Source organism: Trachemys scripta, chromosome 8 (assembly GCF_013100865.1).
Source record: "Trachemys scripta elegans isolate TJP31775 chromosome 8, CAS_Tse_1.0, whole genome shotgun sequence".
Taxonomy (NCBI): domain Eukaryota; kingdom Metazoa; phylum Chordata; order Testudines; family Emydidae; genus Trachemys; species Trachemys scripta.
This window is the reverse complement of record NC_048305.1, coordinates 51,418,319-51,424,917: the sequence shown is the minus strand read 5'-3', so window position 1 is coordinate 51,424,917 and position 6,599 is coordinate 51,418,319. Positions and strand designations below refer to the sequence as shown.

Here is a 6,599-nt window from a genome sequence, read left to right as displayed (position 1 = left end):
ATTTTATTTATAGGGATCTTAAAAGTCCTAAAACTCCATTTTAATAAAGACAAAAATAAAATTAAAAAAAAAAAAAAAACAGGTTACTTACTGGTAACCAGGGTGGATAAAAATCAATGATTTAAAAAAAAAATCAAAACAATCAGATTTTTTTTTTTTTTTTTACTTAATTTGGATTTTTTTTGATCAAATGCTTTTTGAGGAAAAATATAGTTAAAGATAGTTAATTAAGGTACTTGATAGCTCAAAGATATCTCATCATGGAATAGGGATTATAAATTCTAATTCTATAATATGAGACAATATATTCATGTAACGTTTATGAAAAGTTTTGTAAATAGAGTTTCAATAGTTCATGGATTAGGGACCCAATCTTATAGGGTTCCAGGGGCTTCTGTACAGATTATTTAGGTTAATCTTTCCATCTACCCAATGGGACTCAGTGCTCAGTCTAGAACAGTGGTTCTCAAAGTCAGTCCGCCACTTGTTCAGGGAAAGCCCCTAGCGGGCCAGGCCAGTTTGTTTACATGCCATGTCCGCAAGTTCGGCCTATCGCGGCTCCCACTTGCTGCGGTTCGCCGTTCGAGGCCAATGGGGGCTGCGGGAAAAGCGGCCAGCAAATCCCTCGGCCCGCATCACTTTCCGCAGCCCCAATTGGCCTGGAGCGGCGAACTGCGGCCAGTGGGAGCCGCGATCAGCCGAACCTGCAGACACGGCAGGTAAACAAACCAGCCAGGCCCGCCAGGGGCTTTCCCTGAACAAGCAGCGGATTGGCTATGAGAACCACTGGTCTAGAAGATACCATCAGAGATGCTTAGTTTTGCAGTTCTCAAACTGTGGATTTGTGCCTCCAAAGATAACATGCTTCTTAACAGCAAAAATGTTTTTAAATAAATAAATAAATATAGAGAAGTGAGAAATAACAGACCTCAACCCTATCGTCCCTCTGCAAATTTGTGTACACAGAGTCAATCCCTTACCTCTCTCTAAAAGTGCAAAGTTTCAAAAAGTTCAGTGAATAGAAGATTGTTAGGTGCAAAATAGATCTAGACAAGGAGAAGAAATCTGGAGATAAATGTGAGAAGGGAGGGACAGGCAGTAGAAACAAAAGGGGAACTGTCTGAGCAGCATATTCCAGAAATCTTGAGGTCCTTCTGAGTGTAGCCTTCATTGATTTGAGATCTACCATACCATTCTCTCACTAGAAGAGAAAACCTATAATGGCAGCAGGCCGTAAAAGAGGCCCAGTTTGGGAATAAGAACCATTCAAGAAATATGTGTTTGCTGATGATGTTTTAAAGAAAGTCACACCAGTGAACTGGTGGAAGTCCCTTAAGCACTTGGATTCAGAGACTGTTGAAGTGATAATCTCACTTTTAACAGCAGTAGCCTTTTCTGCTGGTGTAGAAAGAATATTTTCTTCCTTTGGACTAATTCATTCCAAATTGAGAAATCGTTTGGGACCTGAAAAAGCAAGGAAGCTTGTTTGTCTGTTTTTTTTCCAGATTATGAGCAAACATGAAAATGAAGGTGAAAATGACTGAGTTAGCTGCAGAAGCCAATATTTTAAGTTTCTCCTCTTGACCTGGCTAGCAGAGATGATTTAATTTGTTTGGTTTTTTTTTTTTTAATATTTCATTCAATTATTTTAGTTAAAAACGATTTTAACAAAACAAACCTGATTTTAAAAAACTTGAATGTTTAACTACATTTCAAAATTCATATGCTTGTTTTGTTAAAATATTGTTAGGTTTCAGAGTAGCAGCCGGGTTAGTCTGTATCCGCAAAAAGAACAGGAGTACTTGTGGCACCTTAGAGACTAATATGCTCTAATAAATTTGTTAGTCTCCAAGGTGCCACAAGTACTCCTGTTCTTTTTTTTAAATATTGTATGTTTGTTTCTGAAGAAAAAAATCCAGAATATATAACGTTGTTGTTTTAGTTAAATAAAAATTTAAATGTCTGTCCGGTGATGTTCTCCTCCTAATACAGCATGGCAAGAAAATCCTCCAAATATTAACGATTAACCTGTTGAATTGGAGATAGTTCACCTCCCAATGACTTCATAAATATCTGCTTCAATTATCTTTGGTAAATGAAATAACCAAACAATCATTCATTTTCTGATATAGCTATAAAACTAATCTGAAAAGTTTTCAAAATAAATCACTTTAAAAATGTATAGTGTGTACCTTCTAAAAATGAAACCTACCACTATCTCTGAGTTGTGAAGAATATGTATTAAGATTATAACAACCAACAAGAATGCACTTTTATGTAGAAATCCATGATTAAATCGAGTCTTCCTAACTAGTGACTTAAATCAAATCCACCCTGCTGGCAACTGATATTCTTTGTGTATTCCCACTTGGGGGTTGGCGCCCAATGGCATCAAGCTCTTGGAATCCCTAGCAAAGCTGTGTTCTTTGGGACTACATGGTGACCCTCTATTGACATCAGCATTCAACATCTGAGTATATATAACAGTATGGCCACCAAACACCTCAGTTCCTTCTTATGGAGCCAAATAGTATGTTAAGAACCCCAAGGTAGAAGGAAAGTGTGAATGCACAGAGGCAACTCTCGTACAACAGTTACCAGAAAGTAGCCTCTCCTTTTCTAAGGGCCTCTATGTACAGAGAAATGGCAAAGAAAAGTAAGTGAGGTAGGTAGGGGGCTAAAAAATGCAAACATTTTTGCATTTGTAAATGATTCACCTGCAGAAGAAAGTGGTATAGTGTTATTAAATAAAATTTTCAGATAAATGCAACATTTTTCCATAGAAATTGCTTCAAAACAAGGGGCAGTACTTCTGAAAAAGACCGAGAAATACCAACTCCGGGACTACTATTTATCCACTAGACCCTGATGCTACAATCTGATCTATACAAGCAGCTTCTTGCACCAGCATGGAGCCCCATTAACTTAAATAGATACTCCTGGGGGAATTCTGCACCACTGCATGCATACAGAATTCATGTCCCCTGCAGATTTTTTTTGCTTCCCAGTGGAAAAATGACTTCTGACGTGGCAGAAAGAGAAGCTGCAAGAGTGGTCACGCACTCCTCCCCAGCAGGACAGGCACATCAGTTCTGGCACCCGGAACAGCCAGCAAAGACATCAATTATCCCCAGGAGGGTGGGGGGCCAGGACAGGGCAAGCGTGGGAAGACACCAATCACCACTGAGGGGGCAGGGCATGCATGCCAGTGACAGACAGACATTCTGCCCCTCTTGCTCGTTATTGCAGCATGCCTGAAGTAGTGGGGCAAGGCTTCAGGGTGTTTCTGAGGAGGCAGGCATGGGGCACAGCAGAATGTAGCAGCCTGCTTATTTAATTGTTCCCAATGTTCTTAGTGAATTCCCCCAGGAGTAAAAAATGGGTGCACAAGTTTTAAGGTTCCTTTACATTGCCAGAGTAGTGTAAAGGAGCCTTTTGTAAATAACTGTATGGCCTTATAAATGATTATGGTGCTTTAGTGATTAGAACTGATCTAAATTTTGGGGCTGAAAAAACTTCCTATCAATGTGATCCATGAACTGTTTACTACTGGCCTTTCTGGAGATGGTCAGTAGCCAATATAAATTGTGAGTTTGACACCCCAACCCTCACTTGCTCTTTCAATTGCCTAGGGCATAACACTGATGTTATGGCTGCATATACTTGTTGACTAATAACTAGAAATAAAGGGAAAAACCTAGCTACATTACTATTAGACAAAAGGGGCATGGAGATTTCCTCCAATGCTCCTCACTCCCATTCTCCATCCATTGTATTGTAGTTTAAATAAATTACCAAAATAATTGAAACTGGCATGATTATATTTCATTATTTTTACAAATAAATTATGCAGAATTTTAAAATATTGTGTGCAGAACTTTTAATTTTTTGGCACAGAATTCCCCCAGGAGTAAGTGAAGCTCTACATCATAGGAGTTATGGTCCATATGTAGACCATATGATATAATCAGGGTCCAAGTCAGTACAGTACATGTTGAAATGGTGGTGTACATGAAAGTCCTACTATTTTTAAGGATTGTAAAGCTTGTAGTATATATTTAACATAGTTCAAAAGAACATGAGAGGAGACGAATTTTTTTAATTTTACCATTTGTTTCCTTATTATGAGTTTACAACACTGTGTAGAGTTAAAAAAAAAAGGCACAGTTACAACTGGTATGATGGTAATACCTTACATTAATGGACTGAAAAATGTGCCAATTTTATTTAAAAATTTAAACATAGAACTGGGACAGATAAGATTGTTACAGATAGAAAGAACTATCATTAAAATAGTCCCCTATAGCAACTGCCAATCTTGAAATGAACCCAGTAAACAGGAGAACTGCAAGAGTTTATGAATTCTCTATTATCTGGATATTTGTTTTTCGCACTTTATTTTCTCTTTGATTGGAATCCAGTGTCTTATCTGCCTCTTTTCCGTCTATATTAGCACAGTTTTCCCTTCCCCCTATCATCCAAACAAAGTAACAGCTGTGCTAAATTGCCTCTGAGAATGCAGCTCTCTGAATATACTGGACTGTCTGTGTGAAACAGTAACTGAAGTAGTCTCCAACTGCGCATTTAAGAGCAAATGGTTGTCTGTCACTAGTCTGCCTGAGACAGTTGCATCTAATTCTTTGTTTAGCCTACACATCCCTCCCAGAACCACATCTCCAAAAAGGACTAGTGTCTATAACCCAACACCTATTTCTGTTCTACTGCAGTGGTTTCCAGGTGCAGGCCAGTGGCATCAGGAGTGTTGAACTTCAGGATTCTGTCACCCAAACTTTCCCTCTTCATTATAAAAGTCTCCATGGTAGTGCAGCACTCCAAACCCACCTCAACCCATCCTAATTCAAAGAGTGCATGCTATAATCCATTTTGCAACCCAAGCTGCTCCATAACCCCATCTCATGATCACAAAGACCCATTCAAACCCTGGGTGCTTTAACTCACCAACAGGCTCAGTTAGTTACCCTGTACCCACACCTCACAACTAATGCATTAAAACCGCAAAAGCTCTAATTCTCTTAAAACATAGACCGACCATTCCATACTGCTGTCAATAAGCAAAAGCTTCATTCAAACCGTGCACGCTCTTACTCGCACCCGGTTTGAGCTATTGTGTATCCCCATCTAATGATCACACACACAGACCAATTAACAGGAACACCGGCGCATTAACCTGGCCAAGGCTCAGGCCCTTTCAAACTGTGGGTCCTCTAGTCCGGCATGGGAGGCAGGCCAAGGTAGCCCACCTTCCAAACACGTGCCTTTTGATCCATGTTCCCTATTCACATCATACCCCTCTCGCCATCGCGCAGCCCCATTCAAACGGCAGGTGGTCTGGCTGAGTCGGGGACGCTCCATACGCCCATCCCACCCTAGGAGATGGTCGGTCCCCCCGGCCTGTTCACACACGGGCGGGAATTGGGCGTTCCAGCCCCATTCCCACAGCGCACGCTTTGCCCTGGCCTGGCGGGGCTTATGCCGTAACTACCCCCGTTTCACCCACCGCGCGCCCCATGCCAGCACGGGCCATGGCCGGAGTCCAACTCCCCCGTCGCCCAGGCGTGTCTCTGGGCGTGGGGGACCACACGCGTGGGTGTGGGTGGTGTCAGTGACCCCGTCCCGACTGCAGAGGGTCCGGATTGGGGGGTCCGGACCTTCCCCGGATCTGGGAGGGGACCGTGCGCCTCCAGTCCCCGCCCTGCAACCCTGCGGCCCGGAATCCAAGCGACGGTTTATCCTCCTTCTAGGGCTGCAGAGAGCGGAGGAACTGGACAATACCCAGCCGCAATTCCCCGGAGAGGCGGCACCGGCCCGGCGACCTCCCTCACGTCGGGGAAGTGTGTGTGTGGCGGGGGTGCATCCCCTGGCTTACCTGCGAAGGAGACGGAGCAGGGAAGGAATCACTCCGTCCGCCAGGCGGGCTCCCGCGCTCGGGGCCGCCGCCGCTGCAGCTCACCGGGTCTGGATTACTGTCATTCAGTAGCGGCTACCTGACCCGAGGTGGGGGGAGGGAACAGCAGCACCACCACAAACAGAGAAGGAAGGTAGAAAACGCATGCGCATAAATTCCTCTCTCTGTAGAAGGGGGGAAATGGGCCCATCCGCGCAGGCGCCGGGTGATGAACGACCGCGCGCGCCCCGGCCTACGATTGAAGCGTCTGCGGCGCAAGTGACTACGCGCGCGCCCGGCCTGACAGACCCAACGATCGCAACTGCCCAACCGCCGCTGGCAGTGGGAACAGCTCGCGCTCACCTGCGGGGGTAGAGGGTTTGAGGCGCGCGCACCCTCTTGCTGCGGTTGGTCGCCACAGAGAAAAAGGAAGGAGCGGGGGAAATGTAGCTACGCATAGCCCTCGCCTGTGATTGTTTCCCCATCGCTCGCGTTCAGTGGGGCAGGTTCCAGTCCACAATACATTAAACATGTGGCACATCTGGAAGGGCCATCTCTGGACTCTACCTCAGGCTGCTTTTGTTAGGGCCCCTTTCCACTTACGCCCCGTGGGGAGCCTGCCTACTCTGATCCAGACCACCTGAGTGCCTCTAATAACTCATCCTTTGCATTCATACATCTTCAGGGGTGCTGC

At 44.2% G+C, this 6,599-nt stretch overlaps 1 protein-coding gene across 5 annotated transcripts in view; it reads right to left on the bottom strand.

Moving 5' to 3' along the window:
- Nucleotides 1-6,097, bottom strand: part of RALGPS2 (Ral GEF with PH domain and SH3 binding motif 2) — a 297,768-nt gene extending 291,671 nt beyond the window's left edge. For 3 of the 5 annotated variants that reach the window (XM_034778255.1, XM_034778258.1, XM_034778256.1), the window contains exon 1: nt 5,888-6,096. The gene's annotated coding sequence lies outside the window, so the exon portion shown is untranslated. Of the gene's footprint in view, nt 1-5,887 lie in introns of all 5 variants that reach the window. The other 2 variants (XR_004646742.1, XM_034778257.1) reach the window with 2 other exon arrangements.
- Between the last annotated feature and the right edge of the window lie 502 nt (nt 6,098-6,599).